This window comes from Channa argus, unplaced genomic scaffold (assembly GCF_033026475.1).
Source record: "Channa argus isolate prfri unplaced genomic scaffold, Channa argus male v1.0 Contig031, whole genome shotgun sequence".
Lineage (NCBI taxonomy): Eukaryota > Metazoa > Chordata > Actinopteri > Anabantiformes > Channidae > Channa > Channa argus.
Window position 1 is genome coordinate 258,677 of NW_027125250.1, and position 24,063 is coordinate 282,739.

Sequence of the window (24,063 nt, forward strand, 5' to 3'; positions counted from 1 at the left end):
TTTCGGATTTCTTTGGAGTACCAAACAACCCCCCCTTCTGTTGTCAGGATGGCCGGGCGGTCTAAGGCGCTGCGTTCAGGTCGCAGTCTCTCCTGGAGGCGTGGGTTCGAATCCCACTTCTGACAAATGTTTGATTTTAGGGACAACAGCTGACACTTGAAAAACACATTCTCCCACATTAGTCAAAGGTGGGGAACCACCTATTCTCCAATGCTGCTTACCTGGATGAATTCAGAGACTTTGATGTTATACAAGTTACAGTTCATCTGGATAGATGCAATGAACATCACACACAGAGGTAAGAGTGACACAGTGCTTAGATGTACCCAAACTTCCTTGTATTGACAATTTTATAATTTGCTACATGATCACCCAATCTCCAAGTTGTCAATATGCACACAATAATGAAATGAATCAAATCGTCTGGAAGAAACTGTTCAACAAAAGTAGCCTAACAATGTGAAATGGTTCCATGGTGTAATGGTGAGCACTCTGGACTTTGAATCCAGTGATCCGAGTTCAAATCTCGGTGGAACCTACCGCTGGCTAGTTGTAGGTTTTTTTGCCCCAATGAGTGCAATGAATGCACTCAATGAGTGACTCAGTTACTCCACCAACTGGGAGACACACAGTGGCATTGTCAACGAGCTCATCTTGTTCCAGAGACATAGAGTACTTTGTGCAATCAACACTCATGGCAAGTGTTTAAAGAACTAATACAGGGAGAGAGAGGAGGCAAAGGTTGCACAATGGTTTACGATAGACACACTCTTAAGTAAATATTCTTGCGATTCTCATTCAGATAATGCTAAAAACACATTTTGGGCATGAAGTGCGATCCCAGACACAATCCCAAATTCCTAATTTATAACCCTACCCCTCGTTTTCAAGTGCTTCCCTATTTTTGTGTTTCACCCCAAACAGAGTCATAAGGTCTAGTAGTTGAAATATCTCCCTGTGAAATGCAATAAGCCTTGAAACCCCTGTCAAGCATCTGAGTGTTCAGGACTGCTCAGTAAAACCACAGACTGTTAAAACTGTTGTCTGTGTAACAATGTTCACATTTGCAGTGCACACATTCTTCATTTGGCAGCATCTGGAGATTCCCTGGTGTATAGGTAAGCACTCTGGACTGTGAATCCAGCGATCTGAGTTCAAATTACGGTGGGACCTGTTATAGTGTAGAACGAATAAAACCAGCTCGTCCTTTGAGTTGTGTTGCTGGTCTCAGGATTTAATGTGCAATAAATGCAGGCAACTTTGGCAACAGTTCTTTCTGTTGTGCTCCATTCAATGACTCTAGTACTCTACCAAATGACGTGGTTCAATTAATGTAATGCAATAATTGGATACTGGTTACTCTAAGAACTCTTTTTCTGGAGTTTGCTGAAAAAATGAATGCATATGTTAAAGCTCCATGAATTGATGTCTTCCCAGCAAAGGGCAGAAGAACACCAATACCAGCTGACAGATGTGTAGTGGCTTAATCAACAAGCTCTTTTTTGCCTGAGACATCCCATACTTCACGCATCAATCACTGATGGCCAGGGTAGCAATGAACTGATAAAGAGATAGGCTGATGACGAGTTTGCACATTTGATTCACAATAATTACGCATAATCTAAACGCTGTCTTTTCGGATTTCTTTAGAGTACCAAACAACCCCCCCCCCCCCCCCTTCTGTTGTCAGGATGGCCGAGCGGTCTAAGGCGCTGCGTTCAGGTCGCAGTCTCTCCTGGAGGCGTGGGTTCGAATCCCACTTCTGACAAATGTTGGATTTTAGGGACAACAGCTGACACTTGGAAAACACATTCTCCCACATTAGTCAAAGGTGGGGAACCACCTATTCTCCAATGCTGCTTACCTGGATGAATTCATAGACTTTGATGTTATACAAGTTACAGTTCATCTGGATAGATGCAATGAACATCACACACAGAGATAAGAGTGACACAGTGCTTAGATGTACCCAAACTTCCTTGTATTGACAATTTTATAGTTTGCTACATGATCACCCAATCTCCAAGTTGTCAATATGCACACAAAAATGAAATGAATCAAATCGTCTGGAAGAAACTGTTCAACAAAAGTAGCCTAACAATGTGAAATGGTTCCACGGTGTAATGGTGAGCATTCTGGACTTTGAATCCAGTGATCCAAGTTCAAATCTCGGTGGAACCTACCGCTGGCTAGTTGTAGGTTTTTTTGCCCCAATGAGTGACTCAGTTACTCCACCAACTGGGAGACACACAGTGGCATTGTCAACGAGCTCATCTTGTTCCAGAGACATAGAGCACTTTGTGCAATCAACACTCATGGCAAGTGTTTAAAGAACTAATACAGGGAGAGAGATGAGGCAAAGGTTGCACAATGGTTTCCGATAGACACACTTTTAAGTAAATATCCTTGCGGATCTCATTCAGATAATGCTAAAAACACATTTTGGGCATGAAGTGCGATCCCAGACACAATCCCAAATTCCTAATTTATAACCTTACCCCTCGTTTTCAAGTGCTTCCTTATTTTTGTGTTTCACCCCAAACAGAGTCATAAGGTCTAGTAGTTGAAATATCTCCCTGTGAAATGCAATAAGCCTTGAAACCCCTGTCAAGCATCAGAGTTTTCAGGACTGCTCAGTAAAACGACAGACTGTTAAAACTGTTGTCTGTGTAACACTGTTGACATTTCCAGTGCACACATTCTTCATTTGGCAGCATCTGGAGATTCCCTGGTGTATAGGTAAGCACTCTGGACTGTGAATCCAGCGATCTGAGTTCAAATCACGGTGGGACCTTTTATAGTGTAGAACGAATAAAACCAGCCTGTCCTTTGAGCTGTGTTGCTGGTCTCAGGATTTAATGTGCAATAAATGCAGGCAACTTTGGCAACAGTTCTTTCTGTTGTGTGTGTACCAAATGACGTGGTTCAATTAATGTAATGCAATAATTGGATACTGGTTACTCTAAGAACTCTTTTTCTGGAGTTTGCTGAAAAAATGAATGCATATGTTAAATCTCCATGAATTGATGTCTTCCCAGCAAAGGGCAGAAGAACACCAATACCAGCTGACAGATGTGTAGTGGCTTAATCAACAAGCTCTTTTTTGCCTGAGACATCCCATACTTCACGCATCAATCACTGATGGCCAGGGTAGCATGAACTGATAAAGAGATAGGCTGATGACGAGTTTGCACATTTGATTCACAATAATTACGCATAATCTAAACGCTGTCTTTTCGGATTTCTTTGGAGTACCAAACAACCCCCCCCTTCTGTTGTCAGGATGGCCGAGCTGTCTAAGGCGCTGCGTTCAGGTTGACATCTCTCCTGGAGGCGTGGGTTCGAATCCCACTTCTGACAAATGTTGGATTTTAGGGACAACAGCTGACACTTGGAAAACACATTCTCCCACATTAGTCAAAGGTGGGGAACCACCTATTCTCCAATGCTGCTTACCTGGATGAATTCATAGACTTTGATGTTATACAAGTTACAGTTCATCTGGATAGATGCAATGAACATCACACACAGAGATAAGAGTGACACAGTGCTTAGATGTACCCAAACTTCCTTGTATTGACAATTTTATAGTTTGCTACATGATCACCCAATCTCCAAGTTGTCAATATGCACACAATAATGAAATGAATCAAATTGTCTGGAAGAAACTGTTCAACAAAAGTAGCCTAACAGTGTGAAATGGTTCCATGGTGTAATGGTGAGCACTCTGGACTTTGAATCCAGTAATCCGAGTTCAAATCTCGGTGGAACGTACCGCTGGCTAGTTTTAGGTTTTTTTGCCCCAATGAGTGACTCAGTTACTCCACCAACTGGGAGACACACAGTGGCATTGTCAACGAGCTCATCTTGTTCCAGAGACATAGAGTACTTTGTGCAATCAACACTCATGGCAAGTGTTTAAAGAACTAATACAGGGAGAGAGATGAGGCAAAGGTTGCACAATGGTTTACGATAGACACACTCTTAAGTAAATATCCTTGCGGATCTCATTCAGATAATGCTAAAAACACATTTTGGGCATGAAGTGCGATCCCAGACACAATCCCAAATTTCTAATTTATAACCCTACCCCTCGTTTTCAAGTGCTTCCCTATTTTTGTGTTTCACACCAAACAGAGTCATAAGGTCTAGTAGTTGAAATATCTCCTTGTGAAATGCAATAAGCCTTGAAACCCCTGTCAAGCATCAGAGTGTTCAGGACTGCTCAGTAAAACCACAGACTGTTAAAACTGTTGTCTGTGTAACACTGTTCACATTTCCAGTGCGCACATTCTTCATTTGGCAGCATCTGAAGATTCCTTGGTGTATAGGTAAGCACTCTGGACTGTGAATCCAGCGATCTGAGTTCAAATCAACAAGAGGAGTTAATCATAATAACCTAATAAAAGTTAAGACTACTCCTCTTACAGAACAAAACCCCAAAACTATTAAATGTGTATTATTAAATATCAGATCTCTCTCTTCTAAATCTCTGTTAGTAAATGACTTAATAAGTGATCATCAATTCGATTTATTTTGTCTCACTGAAACTTGGTTGCAGCAGGAAGAATATGTCAGTTTAAATGAGTCAACACCCCCAAGTCATATTAATTATCATGTTCCTAGAAGCACAGGCCGAGGTGGAGGAGTTGCAGCAATCTTCCATTCTAGCTCATCAATAAACCCTAGACCTAAACATAGTTATAACTCATTTGAAAGCCTTACTCTTAGCCTTTCACACCCACTATTATTTGTTATCGTGTACCGTCCTCCAGTCCCTTATTCAGAGTTTTTGATTGAATTTTCTGATTTTCTATCTGATTTAGTGCTTAGTACAGATAAAGTCATTATAGTGGGTGACTTTAACATTCATGTAGATGCTGACAGTAACTGCCTGAGCACTGCGTTTAATTCATTATTAGATTCAATTGGTTTTTCCCAAAATGTAAATAAACCCACTTACTGTTTTAGTCACACGTTAGACCTTGTCCTTACGTATGGAATTGAAGCGGATAATTTAACCATATTTCCTCACAACTCTCTTCTGTCTTACCATTTTTTAATAACATTTGAATTTACAATAACAGACTATATAGCAGTTATAAAACTGAAAAATTCCACTATAGCAGATGCTTAAGTGAAAAAGCTGTCAACAAATTTAAAGAAATTATTTCTTCATCATTTGCTTCACCATATGTTAATACAATGGAAAGTAGTCTCCTTAATGTTACTCCTGCACAAGTAGATTATCTTGTTGACAATTCTGCAGCCTCACTACGTACAATACTCGATAGTGTTGCCCCTCTAAAAAAGAAGGCAGTAAACCAGCAGAGGCGATCTCCATGGTATAGTTCACAAACACGCAACTTAAAACAGGAAACATGAAAGTTAGAAAGGAAGTGGCGTTCCAGAAAGTTAGAAGAATCTCATTTAGCCTGGAAAAATAGTTTAAAAATGTACAAAAAAGCTCTCAGTGATGCCAGAACAGCATATTATTCATCATTAATAGAAGAAAACAAGAACAACCCCCGGTTTCTGTTCAGCACTGTAGCCAGGCTGACTAAGAGCCATAGTTCTGTTGAGCCTAGTTTTCCCTTAACTTTGAGCAGCAATGACTTCATGACCTTCTTTATGAATAAAATTGTAGCTATTAGAGAACGAATTCACCAGATCCTCCCCCCAAAAATTACAGATAGATCTTCATGTACAGCAGTGCTAGAGTCATCGATAAGGCCCCAATCCCTGTTAGACTGCTTTTTACCCATAGATCTCTCTGAGCTAACTTCAATTATTAACTCATCTAAACCAACAACCTGTCTGCTAGACCCTATTCCAACTAAGCTGCTCAAGGAAGTTTTACCCTTAATAGATGCATTCATATTAGATATCATAAATCTATCTTTAGAAACAGGCTATGTACCACAGGCCTATAAGGTAGCTGTAATTAAACCATTACTTAAAAAAACCCTGTCTTGACCCAGGTGTTTTAGCCAATTACAGACCAATATCTAATCTCCCCTTTATTTCTAAAATAATTGAAAAAGTAGTCGCAAAACAATTATGTGATCACCTTCATAGGAATAATTTGTATGAAGACTTTCAGTCAGGATTTAGAGTTCATCATAGTACAGAAACAGCACTGGTAAAAGTCACCAACGATCTTCTCATGGCCTCAGATACTGGACTCATCTCTATACTTGTTCTGTTAGATCTTAGTGCTGCATTTGATACCATTGATCATAACATTTTATTACAGAGACTGGAACATGAAATTGGAATTACAGGAACTGCACTAGGTTGGTTTAAATCTTATCTATCTGATAGATTTCAATTTGTTCATGTTAATGATGAATCCTCCATGCACACAAAGGTTAGCTATGGAGTTCCACAAGGCTCTGTGTTAGGACCAATACTTTTTACTTTATATGTGTCTCCTTTAGGCAACATTATTAGAAAACACTCCATAAATTTCCACTGTTATGCTGATGATACCCAGCTATATTTATCTATGGAACCAGATGAAAATAATCAGGTAATAAAGCTTCAAGCATGCCTACAAGACATAAAGGCCTGGATGTCCCACAATTTTTTACTTTTAAACTCAGACAAAACTGAAGTCATAGTATTTGGGCCCAAAAATCTCAGAGATATGATGTCCAACCATATTGTTACACTAGATGGCATAAGTCTGGCCTCCAGTACTACTGCAAGGAACCTTGGAGTTATGTTTGATCAGGATCTGTCCTTTAACTCACATATAAAACAAATCTCTAGAACAGCCTTCTTCCACCTACGGAACATTGCCAAAATTAGGAGCATCCTGTTTCAAAGTGATGCCGAAAAACTGGTCCATGCATTTGTTACCTCTAGGTTGGACTACTGTAATTCCCTACTTTCAGGATGCCCCAGTAACTCCCTAAAGAGCCTGCAATTAATCCAAAATGCTGCAGCAAGAGTGCTGACTGGAACTAGCAAGAGGGATCATATTTCACCTTCACTAGCTTCTCTCCATTGGCTTCCAATTAAATGTAGAATAGAATTTAAAACCCTGCTTCTTACATATAAAGCTCTGAATGGTCAGGCTCCATCATATATAGAAGACCTCATAGCACCACATCATCCCAGTAGACCACTTCGCTCTCAGAATGCAGGCCTACTTGTGGTTCCCAGAGTTTCCAAAAGTAGAATGGGAGGTAGAGCCTTTAGCTATCAAGCTCCTCTCTTGTGGAACCAGCTCCCAGTTCACATTGGGGAAACAGACACCCTCTCTACGTTTAAGTCTAGGCTTAAAACCTTCCTTTTTAATAAAGCATATAGTTAGTTATAGTTATGCTGCCATAGGCTTAGACTGCTGGGGGACCCACCCCCCAATGCACTGAGCTCCTTTCCTCCTCTTGACCTCTCTCCTCTCCTCTTATCCCGCAATTGTCACCACTGTATGTCATTAACTCTGTGTGTTCTCTCCCGTAGTTGTCTTTGTCCTCCTCTGTCCCCTTCTCTCTGTCCCTTTCTGCAGGTGTCCCCTGGCTTTGAAGCTGTGTGTCTTCCAGCGTGAAGCTACTGGTCCTACCAATCTGCCCGATGTTTTGTTAATGCTTTTTGTTGCTCTGTTCTTTTCTCTCTCCCCTTTCCACTCACCCCAACCGGTCGAGGCAGATGGCCGTCCACCCTGAGCCTGGTTCTGCTGGAGGTTTCTTCCGTTAAAGGGAGTTTTTCCTCTCCACTGTTGCCTATGGCTTGCTCCAGGGGGAATTGTTGGGTTCTCTTTATATATCTTTATAATCTTGACTTTATTCTGTAAAGTGCCCTGAGATGACTTTGTTGTGAATTGGCGCTATATAAATAAAGTTGAATTGAATTGAATTGAATTGAATTGAAATCACGGTGGGACCTGTTATAGTGTAGAACGAATAAAACCAGCTTGTCCTTTGAGCTGTGTTGCTGGTCTCAGGATTTAATGTGCAATAAATGCAGGCAACTTTGGCAACAGTTCTTTCTGTTGTGCTCCATTCAATGACTCTAGTACTCTATCAAATGACGGGGTTCAATTAATGTAATGCAATAATTGGATACTGGTTGCTCTAAGAACTCTTTTTCTGGAGTTTGCTGAAAAAATGAATGCATACGTTAAAGCTCCATGAATTGATGTCTTCCCAGCAAAGGGCAGAAGAACACCAATACCAGCTGATAGATGTGTAGTGGCTTAATCAACAAGCTCTTTTTTGCCTGACACATCCCATACTTCACGCATCAATCACTGATGGCCAGGGTAGCAATGAACTGATTAAGAGATAGGCTGATGACGAGTTTGCACATTTGATTCACAATAATTACGCATAATCTAAACGCTGTCTTTTCGGATTTCTTTGGAGTACCAAACAACCCCCCCTTCTGTTGTCAGGATGGCCGAGAGGTCTAAGGCGCTGCGTTCAGATCGCAGTCTCTCCTGGAGGCGTGGGTTAGAATCCCACTTCTGACAAATGTTTGATTTTACGGACAACAGCTGACACTTGGAAAACACATTCTCCCACATTAGTCAAAGGTGGGGAACCACCTATTCTCCAATGCTGCTTACCTGGATGAATTCATAGACTTTGATGTTATACAAGTTACAGTTCATCTGGATAGATGCAATGAACATCACACACAGAGATAAGAGTGACACAGTGCTTAGATGTACCCAAACTTTCTTGTATTGACAATTTTATAGTTTGCTACATGATCACCCAATCTCCAAGTTGTCAATATGCACACAATAATGAAATGAATCAAATCGTCAGGAAGAAACTGTTCAACAAAAGTAGCCTAACAATGTGAAATGGTTCCATGGTGTAATGGGGAGCACTCTGGACTTTGAATCCAGTGATCCGAGTTCAAATCTCGGTGGAACCTACCGCTGGCTAGTTGTAGGTTTTTTTGCCCCAATGAGTGACTCAGTTACTCCACCAACTGGGAGACACACAGTGGCATTGTCAACGAGCTCATCTTGTTCCAGAGACATAGAGTACTTTGTGCAATCAACACTCATGGCAAGTGTTTAAAGAACTAATACAGGGAGAGAGATGAGGCAAAGGTTGCACAATGGTTTACGATAGACACACTCTTAAGTAAATATCCTTGCGGATCTCATTCAGATAATGCTAAAAACACATTTTGGGCATGAAGTGCGATCCCAGACACAATCCCAAATTCCTAATTTATAACCCTACCCCTCGTTTTCAAGTGCTTCCCTATTTTTGTGTTTCACACCAAACAGAGTCATAAGGTCTAGTAGGTGAAATATCTCCCTGTGAAATGCAATAAGCCTTGAAACCCCTGTCAAGCATCAGAGTGTTCAGGACTGCTTAGTAAAACCACAGACTGTTAAAACTGTTGTCTGTCTAACACTGTTCACATTTCCAGTGCACACATTCTTCATTTGGCAGCATCTGGAGATGCCCTGGTGTATAGGTAAGCACTCTGGACTGTGAATCCAGCGATCTGAGTTCAAATCACGGTGGGACCTGTTATAGTTTGGAACGAATAAAACCAGCTTGTCCTTTGAGCTGTGTTGCTGGTCTCAGGATTTAATGTGCAATAAATGCAGGCAACTTTGGCAACAGTTCTTTCTGTTGTGCTCCATTCAATGACTCTAGTACTCTATCAAATTACGGGGTTCAATTAATGTAATGCGATAATTGGATACTGGTTACTCTAAGAACTCTTTTTCTGGAGTTTGCTGAAAAAATGAATGCATATGTTAAAGCTCCATGAATTGATGTCTTCCCAGCAAAGGGCAAAAGAACACCAATACCAGCTGATAGATGTGTAGTGGCTTAATCAACAAGCTCTTTTTTGCCTGAGACATCCCATACTTCACGCATCAATCACTGATGGCCAGGGTAGCAATGAACTGATAAAGAGATAGGCTGATGACGAGTTTGCACATTTGATTCACAATAATTACGCATAATCTAAACGCTGTCTTTTCGGATTTCTTTGGAGTACCAAACAACCACCCCCCCCCCTTCTGTTGTCAGGATGGCCGAGCGGTCTAAGGCGCTGCGTTCAGGTCGCAGTCTCTCCTGGAGGCGTGGGTTCGAACCCCGCTTCTGACAAATGTTTGATTTTTAGGGACAACAGCTGACACTTGGAAAACACATTCTCCCACATTAGTCATAGGTGGGGAACCACCTATTCTCCAATGCTGCTTACCTGGATGAATTCATAGACTTTGATGTTATACAAGTTACAGTTCATCTGGATAGATGCAATGAACATCACACACAGAGATAAGAGTGACACAGTGCTTAGATGTACCCGAACTTCCTTGTATTGACAATTTTATAGTTTGCTACATGATCACCCAATCTCCAAGTTGTCAATATGCACACAATACTGAAATTAATCAAATCGTCTGGAAGAAACTGCTCAACAAAAGTAGCCTAACAATGTGAAAAGGTTCCATGGTGTAATGGTGAGCACTCTGGACTTTGAATCCAGGGATCTGAGTTCAAATCTCGGTGGAACCTACCGCTGGCTAGTTGTAGGTTTTTTTGCCCCAATGAGTGACTCAGTTACTCCACCAACTGGGAGACACACAGTGGCATTGTCAACGAGCTCATCTTGTTCCAGAGACATAGAGTACTTTGTGCAATCAACACTCATGGCAAGTGTTTAAAGAACTAATACAGGGAGAGAGATGAGGCAAAGGTTGCACAATGGTTTACGATAGACACACTCTTAAGTAAATATCCTTGCGGATCTCATTCAGATAATGCTAAAAACACATTTTGGTCATGAAGTGCGATCCCAGACACAATCCCAAATTCCTAATTTATAACCCTACCCCTCGTTTTCAAGTGCTTCCCTATTTTTGTGTTTCACCCCAAACAGAGTCATAAGGGCTAGTAGTTGAAATATCTCCCTGTGAAATGCAATAAGCATTGAAACCCCTGTCAAGCATCAGAGTGTTCAGGACTGCTCAGTAAAACCACAGACTGTTACAACTGTTGTCTGTGTAACTCTGTTCACATTTCCAGTGCGCATATTCTTCATTTGGCAGCATCTGGAGATTCCCTGGTGTATAGGTAAGCACTCTGGACTGTGAATCCAGCGATCTGAGTTCAAATTACGGTGGGACCTGTTATAGTGTAGAATGAATAAAACCGGCAGGCAACTTTGGCAACAGTTCTTTCTCTTTTGCTCCATTCAATGACTCTAGTACTCTACCAAATGACGTGGTTCAATTAATGTAATGCAATAATTGGATACTGGTTACTCTAAGAACTCTTTTTCTGGAGTTTGCTGAAAAAATGAATGCATATGTTAAAGCTCCATGAATTGATGTCTTCCCAGCAAAGGGCAAAAGAACACCAATACCAGCTGATAGATGTGTAGTGGCTTAATCAACAAGCTCTTTTTTGCCTGAGACATCCCATACTTCACGCATCAATCACTGATGGCCAGGATAGCAATGAACTGATAAAGAGATAGCCTGATGACGAGTTTGCACATTTGATTCACAATAATTACGCATAATCTAAACGCTGTCTTTTCGGATTTCTTTGGAGTACCAAACAACCCCCCCTTCTGTTGTCAGGATGGCCGAGCGGTCTAAGGCGCTGCGTTCAGGTCGCAGTCTCTCCTGGAGGCGTGGGTTCGAATCCCACTTCTGACAAATGTTGGATTTTAGGGACCACAGCTGACACTTGGAAAACACATTGGATCCATTCTTCCACATTTGTCAGAGGTGGGGAACCACTTATTCTCCAAGACTGCTTACCTGGATAAGGTGTGTTCAATCAGACAGAAAGTGCAGGAGCAGTGGGTAAAGCATGGATAGCTGACAAGCAAGCAGGGCTGTGGAGCTCAAGGATCATGGCTTTGGCACCCCTCTAGTTACGTATCAAAGGTAGTCTTTCATCTATGCCCTATAATCACTAATGAGAGTCCATTTGAGACTGACTCTATTGGCCAAATCCATAGATTTTGATGTTATACAAGTTACAGTGCATCTGGATAGATGCAATGAACATCACACACTGAGATAAAAGTGACACAGTGCTTAGATGTACCCAAACCGCGTTGTACCGCGTTGGACAACAGCTGACACTTGGAAAACACATTGGATCCATTCTTCCACATTCGTCAGAGGTAGGGAACCACCTATTCTCCAAGACTGCTTACCTGGATAAGGTGTGTTCAATCAGACAGAAAGTGCAGGAGCAGTGGGTAAAGCACGGATAGCTGACAAGCAAGCAGGGCTGTGGAGCTCAAGGAGCATGGCTTTGGCACTCCACTAGTTACGTATCAAAGGTAGTCTTTCATCTATGCCCTATAATCACTAATGAGAGTCCATTTGAGACTGACTCTATTGGCCAAATCCATAGATTTTGATGTTATACAAGTTACATTGCATCTGGATAGATGCAATGAACATCACACACTAAGATAAAAGTGACACAGTGCTTAGATGTACCCAAACCGCCTCGTATTGACATTTTTTTAGTTTGCTACATGATCAGCCAAATCTCCAAGTTGTCAAGTTGGAGACAATAATGAAATGAATCAAATTGTGTGGAAGAACCTGTTCAACAACATTAAGCTAGCAATGTGGAAAGGTTCCATGGTGTAATGGTGAGCACTCTGGACTCTGAATCCAGCGATCCGAGTTCAAATCTCGGTGGGACCTACTGTTGGCAGGTTGTAGCTTTCCTCGATCCAATGAATGACTTGCTTACTCCACCAACTGGGAGACTCACAGTGGCATTGTCATGGAGCTCATCTTGTTCCAGAAACAGAATACTATGTGCACTAAACACTCATGACAATTCCAAAAAAACTTATACCAGCACAGAAATGAGGCCAAGCCTGCACGATGGTTTAAAATAATAATCCTTGCTGATCTCTGTCACATAATGCTAAAAACACATTTTGGGCATGAAGTGCGATCCCAGACACAATCCCCAATTCCTCTTTTATAACCCTACCCTAGTTTTCAAGTGCTTCCTTATTTTTGTCATAAGGGTTAGTATTTGAAATATATTAAAAATAGTGTCTGTGTAACACTGTTCACTTTTCCAGTGCACACTTGCTTCATTTGGCAGCATCTGGAGATTCCCTGGTGTATAGGTAAGCACTCTGGACTATGAATCCAGCAATCTGAGTTCAAATCACGATGGGACCTGTTATACTGTAGAATAAATAAAACCAGCTGGACCTTTAAGCTGGCTTGCTGTTCTCAGGTTTTAATGTGCAATAAATGCAGGCAACTTTGGCAACAGTTCTTTCTCTTATGCTCCATTCAATGACTTTAGTACTCTACCAAATGAAGTGGTTCAATTAATATAATGCAATATTTGGATACTGGTTACCTTTTCTGGAGTTTGCTGAAAAACTGAATGTATATGTTAAATCTCTATGAATTGATGTCTTGCCAGTAAAGGGCAGAAGAACACCAATACCAGCTGACAGGTGTGTAGTGTCTTAATCAACAAGCTCTTTTTTGCCTGAGACATACCATACTTCACGCATCCATCACTGATGGCCAGGGTAGCAATAAACCGATAAAGAGATAGGCTGATGACGAGTTTGCACATTTGATTTACAATAATTACGCCTAATCTAAATGCTGTCTTTGCGCATTTTTTTTGGAGTACCAAACCAAGCCTGTTCTGTTGTCAGGATGGCCGAGCGGTCTAAGGCGCTGCGTTAAGGTTGCAGTCTCTCCTGGAGGCGTGGCTTCAAATCCCACTTCTGACAAATGTTGTTTTTTAAGGACAACAGCTGACACTTGGAAAACACATTGGATCCATTCTTCCACATTCGTCAGAGGTGGGGAATCACCTAAGGTGTGTTCAATCAGACAGAAAGTGCAGGAGCAGTGGGTAAAGCACGGATAGCTGACAAGCAAGCAGGGCTGTGGAGCTCAAGGAGCATGGCTTTGGCACCCCTCTAGTTACGTATCAAAGGTAGTCTTTCATCTATGCCCTATAATCACTAATGAGAGTCTATTTGAGACTGACTCTATTGGCCAAATCCATAGATTTTCATGTTATACAAGTTACAGTGCATCTGGATAGATGCAATGAACATCACACACTGAGATAAAAGTGACACAGTGCTTAGATGTACCCAAACTGCCTCGTATTGACATTTTTTTAGTTTGCTACATGATCAGCCAAATCTCCAAGTTGTCAAGTTGGAGACAATAATGAAATGAATCAAATTGTGTGGAAGAACCTGTTCAACAACATAAAGCTAGCAATGTGGAAAGGTTCCATGGTGTAATGGTGAGCACTCTGGACTCTGAATCCAGCGATCCGAGTTCAAATCTCGGTGGGACCTACTGCTGGCAGGTTGTAGCTTTTCTCGATGCAATGATTGACTCGGTTACTCCACCAACTGGGAGACTCACAGTGGCATTGTCATGGAGCTCATCTTGTTCCAGAAACAGAATACTATGTGCACTAAACACTCATGACAAGTCTAAAAAAACTGAAACCGGCACAGAAATGAGGCCAAGCCTGCACGATGGTTTAAAATAAACACACTCTTAGCTAAGTATCCTTGCTGATCTCTGTCACATAATGCTAAAAACACATTTTGGGCATTCCATTCAAGTTTGGGCATGAAGTGCGATCCCAGACACAATCCCCAATTCCTCTTTTATAACCCTACCCTAGTTTTCAAGTGCTTCCTTATTTTTGTCATAAGGGTTAGTATTTGAAATATATTAAAAATAGTGTCTGTGTAACACTGTTCACTTTTCCAGTGCACACTTGCTTCATTTGGCAGCATCTGGAGATTCCCTGGTGTATAGGTAAGCACTCTGGACTATGAATCCAGCAATCTGAGTTCAAATCACGATGGGACCTGTTATACTGTAGAATAAATAAAACCAGCTGGACCTTTAAGCTGGCTTGCTGTTCTCAGGTTTTAATGTGCAATAAATGCAGGCAACTTTGGCAACAGTTCTTTCTCTTATGCTCCATTCAATGACTTTAGTACTCTACCAAATGAAGTGGTTCAATTAATATAATGCAATATTTGGATACTGGTTACCTTTTCTGGAGTTTGCTGAAAAACTGAATGTATATGTTAAAGCTCTATGAATTGATGTCTTGCCAGTAAAGGGCAGAAGAACACCAATACCAGCTGACAGGTGTGTAGTGTCTTAATCAACAAGCTCTTTTTTGCCTGAGACATACCATACTTCACGCATCCATCACTGATGGCCAGGGTAGCAATAAACCGATAAAGAGATAGGCTGATGACGAGTTTGCACATTTGATTTACAATAATTACGCCTAATCTAAATGCTGTCTTTGCGCATTTTTTTTGGAGTACCAAACCAAGCCTGTTCTGTTGTCAGGATGGCCGAGCGGTCTAAGGCGCTGCGTTAAGGTCGCAGTCTCTCCTGGAGGCGTGGGTTCAAATCCCACTTCTGACAAATGTTGTTTTTTAAGGACAACAGCTGACACTTGGAAAACACATTGGATCCATTCTTCCACATTCGTCAGAGGTGGGGAATCACCTAAGGTGTGTTCAATCAGACAGAAAGTGCAGGAGCAGTGGGTAAAGCACGGATAGCTGACAAGCAAGCAGGGCTGTGGAGCTCAAGGAGCATGGCTTTGGCACCCCTCTAGTTACGTATCAAAGGTAGTCTTTCATCTATGCCCTATAATCACTAATGGGAGTCTATTTGAGACTGACTCTATTGGCCAAATCCATAGATTTTCATGTTATACAAGTTACAGTGCATCTGGATAGATGCAATGAACATCACACACTGAGATAAAAGTGACACAGTGCTTAGATGTACCCAAACTGCCTCGTATTGACATTTTTTTAGTTTGCTACATGATCAGCCAAATCTCCAAGTTGTCAAGTTGGAGACAATAATGAAATGAATCAAATTGTGTGGAAGAACCTGTTCAACAACATAAAGCTAGCAATGTGGAAAGGTTCCATGGTGTAATGGTGAGCACTCTGGACTCTGAATCCAGCGATCCGAGTTCAAATCTCGGTGGGACCTACTGCTGGCAGGTTGTAGCTTTTCTCGATGCAATGATTGACTCGGTTACTCCACCAACTGGGAGACTCACAGTGGCATTGTCATGGAGCTCATCTTGTTCCAGAAACAGAATACTATGTGCACTAAACACTCATGACAAGTCTAAAAAAACTGAAACCGGCACAGAAATGAGGCCAAGCCTGCACGATGGTTTAAAATAAACACACTCTTAGCTAAGTATCCTTGCTGATCTCTGTCACATAATGCTAAAAACACATTTTGGGCATTCCATTCAAGTTTGGGCATGAAGTGCGATCCCAGACACAATCCCCAATTCCTCTTTTATAACCCTACCCTAGTTTTCAAGTGCTTCCTTATTTTTGTCATAAGGGTTAGTATTTGAAATATATTAAAAATAGTGTCTGTGTAACACTGTTCACTTTTCCAGTGCACACTTGCTTCATTTGGCAGCATCTGGAGATTCCCTGGTGTATAGGTAAGCACTCTGGACTATGAATCCAGCAATCTGAGTTCAAATCACGATGGGACCTGTTATACTGTAGAATAAATAAAACCAGCTGGACCTTTAAGCTGGCTTGCTGTTCTCAGGTTTTAATGTGCAATAAATGCAGGCAACTTTGGCAACAGTTCTTTCTCTTATGCTCCATTCAATGACTTTAGTACTGTACCAAATGAAGTGGTTCAATTAATATAATGCAATATTTGGATACTGGTTACCTTTTCTGGAGTTTGCTGAAAAACTGAATGTATATGTTAAAGCTCTATGAATTGATGTCTTGCCAGTAAAGGGCAGAAGAACACCAATACCAGCTGACAGGTGTGTAGTGTCTTAATCAACAAGCTCTTTTTTGCCTGAGACATACCATACTTCACGCATCCATCACTAATGGCCAGGGTAGCAATAAACCGATAAAGAGATAGGCTGATGACGAGTTTGCACATTTGATTTACAATAATTACGCCTAATCTAAATGCTGTCTTTGCGCATTTTTTTTGGAGTACCAAACCAAGCCTGTTCTGTTGTCAGGATGGCCGAGCGGTCTAAGGCGCTGCGTTAAGGTCGCAGTCTCTCCTGGAGGCGTGGGTTCAAATCCCACTTCTGACAAATGTTGTTTTTTAAGGACAACAGCTGACACTTGGAAAACACATTGGATCCATTCTTCCACATTCGTCAGAGGTGGGGAATCACCTAAGGTGTGTTCAGTCAGACAGAAAGTGCAGGAGCAGTGGGTAAAGCACGGATAGCTGACAAGCAAGCAGGGCTGTGGAGCTCAAGGAGCATGGCTTTGGCACCCCTCTAGTTACGTATCAAAGGTAGTCTTTCATCTATGCCCTATAATCACTAATGAGAGTCTATTTGAGACTGACTCTATTGGCCAAATCCATAGATTTTCATGTTATACAAGTTACAGTGCATCTGGATAGATGCAATGAACATCACACACTGAGATAAAAGTGACACAGTGCTTAGATGTACCCAAACTGCCTCGTATTGACATTTTTTTAGTTTGCTACATGATCAGCCAAATCTCCAAGTTGTCAAGTTGGAGACAATAATGAAATGAATCAAATTGTGTGGAAGAACCTGTTCAACAACATAAAGCTAGCAATGTGGAAAGGTTCCATGGTGTAATGGTGAGCACTCTGGACTCTGAATCCAGCGATCCGAGTTCAAATCTCGGTGGGACCTACTGTTGGCAGGTTGTAGCTTTTCTCGATGCAATGATTGACTCGGTTACTCCACCAACTGGGAGACTCACAGTGGCATTGTCATGGAGCTCATCTTGTTCCAGAAACAGAATACTATGTGCACTAAACACTCATGACAAGTCTAAAAAAACTGAAACCGGCACAGAAATGAGGCCAAGCCTGCACGATGGTTTAAAATAAACACACTCTTAGCTAAGTATCCTTGCTGATCTCTGTCACATAATGCTAAAAACACATTTTGGGCATTCCATTCAAGTTTGGGCATGAAGTGCGATCCCAGACACAATCCCCAATTCCTCTTTTATAACCCTACCCTAGTTTTCAAGTGCTTCCTTATTTTTGTCATAAGGGTTAGTATTTGAAATATATTAAAAATAGTGTCTGTGTAACACTGTTCACTTTTCCAGTGCACACTTGCTTCATTTGGCAGCATCTGGAGATTCCCTGGTGTATAGGTAAGCACTCTGGACTATGAATCCAGCAATCTGAGTTCAAATCACGATGGGACCTGTTATACTGTAGAATAAATAAAACCAGCTGGACCTTTAAGCTGGCTTGCTGTTCTCAGGTTTTAATGTGCAATAAATGCAGGCAACTTTGGCAACAGTTCTTTCTCTTATGCTCCATTCAATGACTTTAGTACTCTACCAAATGAAGTGGTTCAATTAATATAATGCAATATTTGGATACTGGTTACCTTTTCTGGAGTTTGCTGAAAAACTGAATGTATATGTTAAAGCTCTATGAATTGATGTCTTGCCAGTAAAGGGCAGAAGAACACCAATACCAGCTGACAGGTGTGTAGTGTCTTAATCAACAAGCTCTTTTTTGCCTGAGACATACCATACTTCACGCATCCATCACTGATGGCCAGGGTAGCAATAAACCGATAAAGAGATAGGCTGATGACGAGTTTGCACATTTGATTTACAATAATTACGCCTAATCTAAATGCTGTCTTTGCGCATTTTTTTTGGAGTACCAAACCAAGCCTGTTCTGTTGTCAGGATGGCCGAGCGGTCTAAGGCGCTGCGTTAAGGTCGCAGTCTCTCCTGGAGGCGTGGGTTCAAATCCCACTTCTGACAAATGTTGTTTTTTAAGGACAACAGCTGACACTTGGAAAACACATTGGATCCATTCTTCCACATTCGTCAGAGGTGGGGAATCACCTAAGGTGTGTTCAATCAGACAGAAAGTGCAGGAGCAGTGGGTAAAGCACGGATAGCTGACAAGCAAGCAGGGCTGTGGAGCTCAAGGAGCATGGCTTTGGCACCCCTCTAGTTACGTATCAAAGGTAGTCTTTCATCTATGCCCTATAATCACTAATGAGAGTCTATTTGAGACTGACTCTATTGGCCAAATCCATAGATTTTCATGTTATACAAGTTACAGTGCATCTGGATAGATGCAATGAACATCACACACTGAGATAAAAGTGACACAGTGCTTAGATGTACCCAAACTGCCTCGTATTGACATTTTTTTAGTTTGCTACATGATCAGCCAAATCTCCAAGTTGTCAAGTTGGAGACAATAATGAAATGAATCAAATTGTGTGGAAGAACCTGTTCAACAACATAAAGCTAGCAATGTGGAAAGGTTCCATGGTGTAATGGTGAGCACTCTGGACTCTGAATCCAGCGATCCGAGTTCAAATCTCGGTGGGACCTACTGTTGGCAGGTTGTAGCTTTTCTCGATGCAATGATTGACTCGGTTACTCCACCAACTGGGAGACTCACAGTGGCATTGTCATGGAGCTCATCTTGTTCCAGAAACAGAATACTATGTGCACTAAACACTCATGACAAGTCTAAAAAAACTGAAACCGGCACAGAAATGAGGCCAAGCCTGCACGATGGTTTAAAATAAACACACTCTTAGCTAAGTATCCTTGCTGATCTCTGTCACATAATGCTAAAAACACATTTTGGGCATTCCATTCAAGTTTGGGCATGAAGTGCGATCCCAGACACAATCCCCAATTCCTCTTTTATAACCCTACCCTAGTTTTCAAGTGCTTCCTTATTTTTGTCATAAGGGTTAGTATTTGAAATATATTAAAAATAGTGTCTGTGTAACACTGTTCACTTTTCCAGTGCACACTTGCTTCATTTGGCAGCATCTGGAGATTCCCTGGTGTATAGGTAAGCACTCTGGACTATGAATCCAGCAATCTGAGTTCAAATCACGATGGGACCTGTTATACTGTAGAATAAATAAAACCAGCTGGACCTTTAAGCTGGCTTGCTGTTCTCAGGTTTTAATGTGCAATAAATGCAGGCAACTTTGGCAACAGTTCTTTCTCTTATGCTCCATTCAATGACTTTAGTACTCTACCAAATGAAGTGGTTCAATTAATATAATGCAATATTTGGATACTGGTTACCTTTTCTGGAGTTTGCTGAAAAACTGAATGTATATGTTAAAGCTCTATGAATTGATGTCTTGCCAGTAAAGGGCAGAAGAACACCAATACCAGCTGACAGGTGTGTAGTGTCTTAATCAACAAGCTCTTTTTTGCCTGAGACATACCATACTTCACGCATCCATCACTGATGGCCAGGGTAGCAATAAACCGATAAAGAGATAGGCTGATGACGAGTTTGCACATTTGATTTACAATAATTACGCCTAATCTAAATGCTGTCTTTGCGCATTTTTTTTGGAGTACCAAACCAAGCCTGTTCTGTTGTCAGGATGGCCGAGCGGTCTAAGGCGCTGCGTTAAGGTCGCAGTCTCTCCTGGAGGCGTGGGTTCAAATCCCACTTCTGACAAATGTTGTTTTTTAAGGACAACAGCTGACACTTGGAAAAAACATTGGATCCATTCTTCCACATTCGTCAGAGGTGGGGAATCACCTAAGGTGTGTTCAATCAGACAGAAAGTGCAGAAGCAGTGGGTAAAGCACGGATAGCTGACAAGCAAGCAGGGCTGTGGAGCTCAAGGAGCATGGCTTTGGCACCCCTCTAGTTACGTATCAAAGGTAGTCTTTCATCTATGCCCTATAATCACTAATGAGAGTCTATTTGAGACTGACTCTATTGGCCAAATCCATAGATTTTCATGTTATACAAGTTACAGTGCATCTGGATAGATGCAATGAACATCACACACTGAGATAAAAGTGACACAGTGCTTAGATGTACCCGAACCGCCTCGTATTGACATTTTTTTAGTTTGCTACATGATCAGCCAAATCTTCAAGTTGTCAAGTTGGAGACAATAATGAAATGAATCAAATTGTGTGGAAGAACCTGTTCAACAACATAAAGCTAGCAATGTGGAAAGGTTCCATGGTGTAATGGTGAGCACTCTGGACTCTGAATCCAGCGATCCGAGTTCAAATCTCGGTGGGACCTACTGTTGGCAGGTTGTAGCTTTTCTCGATGCAATGATTGACTCGGTTACTCCACCAACTGGGAGACTCACAGTGGCATTGTCATGGAGCTCATCTTGTTCCAGAAACAGAATACTATGTGCACTAAACACTCATGACAAGTCTAAAAAAACTGAAACCGGCACAGAAATGAGGCCAAGCCTGCACGATGGTTTAAAATAAACACACTCTTAGCTAAGTATCCTTGCTGATCTCTGTCACATAATGCTAAAAACACATTTTGGGCATTCCATTCAAGTTTGGGCATGAAGTGCGATCCCAGACACAATCCCCAATTCCTCTTTTATAACCCTACCCTAGTTTTCAAGTGCTTCCTTATTTTTGTCATAAGGGTTAGTATTTGAAATATATTAAAAATAGTGTCTGTGTAACACTGTTCACTTTTCCAGTGCACACTTGCTTCATTTGGCAGCATCTGGAGATTCCCTGGTGTATAGGTAAGCACTCTGGACTATGAATCCAGCAATCTGAGTTCAAATCACGATGGGACCTGTTATACTGTAGAATAAATAAAACCAGCTGGACCTTTAAGCTGGCTTGCTGTTCTCAGGTTTTAATGTGCAATAAATGCAGGCAACTTTGGCAACAGTTCTTTCTCTTATGCTCCATTCAATGACTTTAGTACTCTACCAAATGAAGTGGTTCAATTAATATAATGCAATATTTGGATACTGGTTACCTTTTCTGGAGTTTGCTGAAAAACTGAATGTATATGTTAAAGCTCTATGAATTGATGTCTTGCCAGTAAAGGGCAGAAGAACACCAATACCAGCTGACAGGTGTGTAGTGTCTTAATCAACAAGCTCTTTTTTGCCTGAGACATACCATACTTCACGCATCCATCACTGATGGCCAGGGTAGCAATAAACCGATAAAGAGATAGGCTGATGACGAGTTTGCACATTTGATTTACAATAATTACGCCTAATCTAAATGCTGTCTTTGCGCATTTTTTTTGGAGTACCAAACCAAGCCTGTTCTGTTGTCAGGATGGCCGAGCGGTCTAAGGCGCTGCGTTAAGGTCGCAGTCTCTCCTGGAGGCGTGGGTTCAAATCCCACTTCTGACAAATGTTGTTTTTTAAGGACAACAGCTGACACTTGGAAAACACATTGGATCCATTCTTCCACATTCGTCAGAGGTGGGGAATCACCTAAGGTGTGTTCAATCAGACAGAAAGTGCAGAAGCAGTGGGTAAAGCACGGATAGCTGACAAGCAAGCAGGGCTGTGGAGCTCAAGGAGCATGGCTTTGGCACCCCTCTAGTTACGTATCAAAGGTAGTCTTTCATCTATGCCCTATAATCACTAATGAGAGTCTATTTGAGACTGACTCTATTGGCCAAATCCATAGATTTTCATGTTATACAAGTTACAGTGCATCTGGATAGATGCAATGAACATCACACACTGAGATAAAAGTGACACAGTGCTTAGATGTACCCGAACCGCCCCGTATTGACATTTTTTTAGTTTGCTACATGATCAGCCAAATCTTCAAGTTGTCAAGTTGGAGACAATAATGAAATGAATCAAATTGTGTGGAAGAACCTGTTCAACAACATAAAGCTAGCAATGTGGAAAGGTTCCATGGTGTAATGGTGAGCACTCTGGACTCTGAATCCAGCGATCCGAGTTCAAATCTCGGTGGGACCTACTGTTGGCAGGTTGTAGCTTTTCTCGATGCAATGATTGACTCGGTTACTCCACCAACTGGGAGACTCACAGTGGGATTGTCATGGAGCTCATCTTGTTCCAGAAACAGAATACTATGTGCACTAAACACTCATGACAAGTCTAAAAAAACTGAAACCGGCACAGAAATGAGGCCAAGCCTGCACGATGGTTTAAAATAAACACACTCTTAGCTAAGTATCCTTGCTGATCTCTGTCACATAATGCTAAAAACACATTTTGGGCATTCCATTCAAGTTTGGGCATGAAGTGCGATGCCAGACACAATCCCCAATTCCTCTTTTATAACCCTACCCTAGTTTTCAAGTGCTTCCTTATTTTTGTCATAAGGGTTAGTATTTGAAATATATTAAAACTAGTGTCTGTGTAACACTGTTCACTTTTCCTGTGCACACTTGCTTCATTTGGCAGCATCTGGAGATTCCCTGGTGTATAGGTAAGCACTCTGGACTATGAATCCAGCAATCTGAGTTCAAATCAGGATGGGACCTGTTATAGTGTAGAATGAATAAAACCAGCTGGACCTTTAAGCTGGCTTGCTGTTCTCAGGTTTTAATGTGCAATAAATGCAGGCAACTTTGGCAACAGTTCTTTCTCTTATGCTCCATTCATTGACTCTAGTACTCTACCAAATGACGTGGTTCAATTAATATAATGCAATATTTGGATACTGGTTACCTTTTCTGGAGTTTGCTGAAAAACTGAATGTATATGTTAAAGCTCTATGAATTGATGTCTTGCCAGTAAAGGGCAGAACAACACCAATACCAGCTGACAGGTGTGTAGTGGCTTAATCAACAAGCTCTTTTTTGCCTGAGACATACCATACTTCACGCATCCATCACTGATGGCCAGGGTAGCAAGTCAAGTCAAGTCAAGTCAAGTGGCTTTTATTGTCATTTCTACTATACACAGTGGTACACAGTACACAGTAGAAACGAGATAACGTTTCTCCAAGAACCAAGGTGCTACAAACAACACAAGCTATAATAAAGTGCATCGAGTGCAACCAAGTGCAAACAGTGCAGACGAAAAAACAGTACAGACGGACAGTGTAGACAGACAACACAAGTAACACAGGACAGGACACAAGACACAAGACCCAAGACAGTGCCGACCAGTAAACCTACTGTATACTATTTTACAGTACAGTACAGTTCAGTTAAGTGTGCTAGGGGTGTTAAAAAAAAGAGCAGCATGTAAACGGTATAGTGCATTTAAATGTCCAGCATGTAAAAAAAGTGCA

General features: G+C 41.4%; 21 non-coding genes across 21 annotated transcripts; all 21 read left to right on the forward strand.

The window, feature by feature from the left end:
• Nucleotides 1-42: 42 nt before the first annotated feature.
• Nucleotides 43-125, forward strand: trnal-cag (transfer RNA leucine (anticodon CAG)). The gene has a single exon. It is a non-coding gene; the product is annotated as a tRNA-Leu (tRNA).
• Nucleotides 126-466: 341 nt separating this feature from the next.
• trnaq-uug (transfer RNA glutamine (anticodon UUG)) lies at nucleotides 467-538 on the forward strand. Its single transcript has one exon. It is a non-coding gene; the product is annotated as a tRNA-Gln (tRNA).
• A 1,147-nt stretch (nucleotides 539-1,685) lies between these two features.
• Nucleotides 1,686-1,768, forward strand: trnal-cag (transfer RNA leucine (anticodon CAG)). Its single transcript has one exon. It is a non-coding gene; the product is annotated as a tRNA-Leu (tRNA).
• A 1,933-nt stretch (nucleotides 1,769-3,701) lies between these two features.
• Nucleotides 3,702-3,777, forward strand: trnaq-uug (transfer RNA glutamine (anticodon UUG)). Its single transcript has one exon. It is a non-coding gene; the product is annotated as a tRNA-Gln (tRNA).
• A 4,619-nt stretch (nucleotides 3,778-8,396) lies between these two features.
• Nucleotides 8,397-8,479, forward strand: trnal-cag (transfer RNA leucine (anticodon CAG)). Its single transcript has one exon. It is a non-coding gene; the product is annotated as a tRNA-Leu (tRNA).
• A 341-nt stretch (nucleotides 8,480-8,820) lies between these two features.
• On the forward strand, nucleotides 8,821-8,892 carry trnaq-uug (transfer RNA glutamine (anticodon UUG)). The gene has a single exon. It is a non-coding gene; the product is annotated as a tRNA-Gln (tRNA).
• A 1,122-nt stretch (nucleotides 8,893-10,014) lies between these two features.
• On the forward strand, nucleotides 10,015-10,097 carry trnal-cag (transfer RNA leucine (anticodon CAG)). Its single transcript has one exon. It is a non-coding gene; the product is annotated as a tRNA-Leu (tRNA).
• A 342-nt stretch (nucleotides 10,098-10,439) lies between these two features.
• Nucleotides 10,440-10,511, forward strand: trnaq-uug (transfer RNA glutamine (anticodon UUG)). Its single transcript has one exon. It is a non-coding gene; the product is annotated as a tRNA-Gln (tRNA).
• A 1,065-nt stretch (nucleotides 10,512-11,576) lies between these two features.
• On the forward strand, nucleotides 11,577-11,659 carry trnal-cag (transfer RNA leucine (anticodon CAG)). Its single transcript has one exon. It is a non-coding gene; the product is annotated as a tRNA-Leu (tRNA).
• A 942-nt stretch (nucleotides 11,660-12,601) lies between these two features.
• Nucleotides 12,602-12,673, forward strand: trnaq-cug (transfer RNA glutamine (anticodon CUG)). Its single transcript has one exon. It is a non-coding gene; the product is annotated as a tRNA-Gln (tRNA).
• Nucleotides 12,674-14,256: 1,583 nt separating this feature from the next.
• trnaq-cug (transfer RNA glutamine (anticodon CUG)) lies at nucleotides 14,257-14,328 on the forward strand. The gene has a single exon. It is a non-coding gene; the product is annotated as a tRNA-Gln (tRNA).
• A 1,022-nt stretch (nucleotides 14,329-15,350) lies between these two features.
• Nucleotides 15,351-15,433, forward strand: trnal-aag (transfer RNA leucine (anticodon AAG)). The gene has a single exon. It is a non-coding gene; the product is annotated as a tRNA-Leu (tRNA).
• Nucleotides 15,434-15,946: 513 nt separating this feature from the next.
• trnaq-cug (transfer RNA glutamine (anticodon CUG)) lies at nucleotides 15,947-16,018 on the forward strand. The gene has a single exon. It is a non-coding gene; the product is annotated as a tRNA-Gln (tRNA).
• Nucleotides 16,019-17,040: 1,022 nt separating this feature from the next.
• On the forward strand, nucleotides 17,041-17,123 carry trnal-aag (transfer RNA leucine (anticodon AAG)). Its single transcript has one exon. It is a non-coding gene; the product is annotated as a tRNA-Leu (tRNA).
• A 513-nt stretch (nucleotides 17,124-17,636) lies between these two features.
• Nucleotides 17,637-17,708, forward strand: trnaq-cug (transfer RNA glutamine (anticodon CUG)). Its single transcript has one exon. It is a non-coding gene; the product is annotated as a tRNA-Gln (tRNA).
• Nucleotides 17,709-18,730: 1,022 nt separating this feature from the next.
• trnal-aag (transfer RNA leucine (anticodon AAG)) lies at nucleotides 18,731-18,813 on the forward strand. The gene has a single exon. It is a non-coding gene; the product is annotated as a tRNA-Leu (tRNA).
• A 513-nt stretch (nucleotides 18,814-19,326) lies between these two features.
• On the forward strand, nucleotides 19,327-19,398 carry trnaq-cug (transfer RNA glutamine (anticodon CUG)). The gene has a single exon. It is a non-coding gene; the product is annotated as a tRNA-Gln (tRNA).
• A 1,022-nt stretch (nucleotides 19,399-20,420) lies between these two features.
• Nucleotides 20,421-20,503, forward strand: trnal-aag (transfer RNA leucine (anticodon AAG)). The gene has a single exon. It is a non-coding gene; the product is annotated as a tRNA-Leu (tRNA).
• Nucleotides 20,504-21,016: 513 nt separating this feature from the next.
• trnaq-cug (transfer RNA glutamine (anticodon CUG)) lies at nucleotides 21,017-21,088 on the forward strand. The gene has a single exon. It is a non-coding gene; the product is annotated as a tRNA-Gln (tRNA).
• A 1,022-nt stretch (nucleotides 21,089-22,110) lies between these two features.
• Nucleotides 22,111-22,193, forward strand: trnal-aag (transfer RNA leucine (anticodon AAG)). The gene has a single exon. It is a non-coding gene; the product is annotated as a tRNA-Leu (tRNA).
• Nucleotides 22,194-22,706: 513 nt separating this feature from the next.
• On the forward strand, nucleotides 22,707-22,778 carry trnaq-cug (transfer RNA glutamine (anticodon CUG)). The gene has a single exon. It is a non-coding gene; the product is annotated as a tRNA-Gln (tRNA).
• The last annotated feature ends 1,285 nt before the right edge of the window (nucleotides 22,779-24,063 follow it).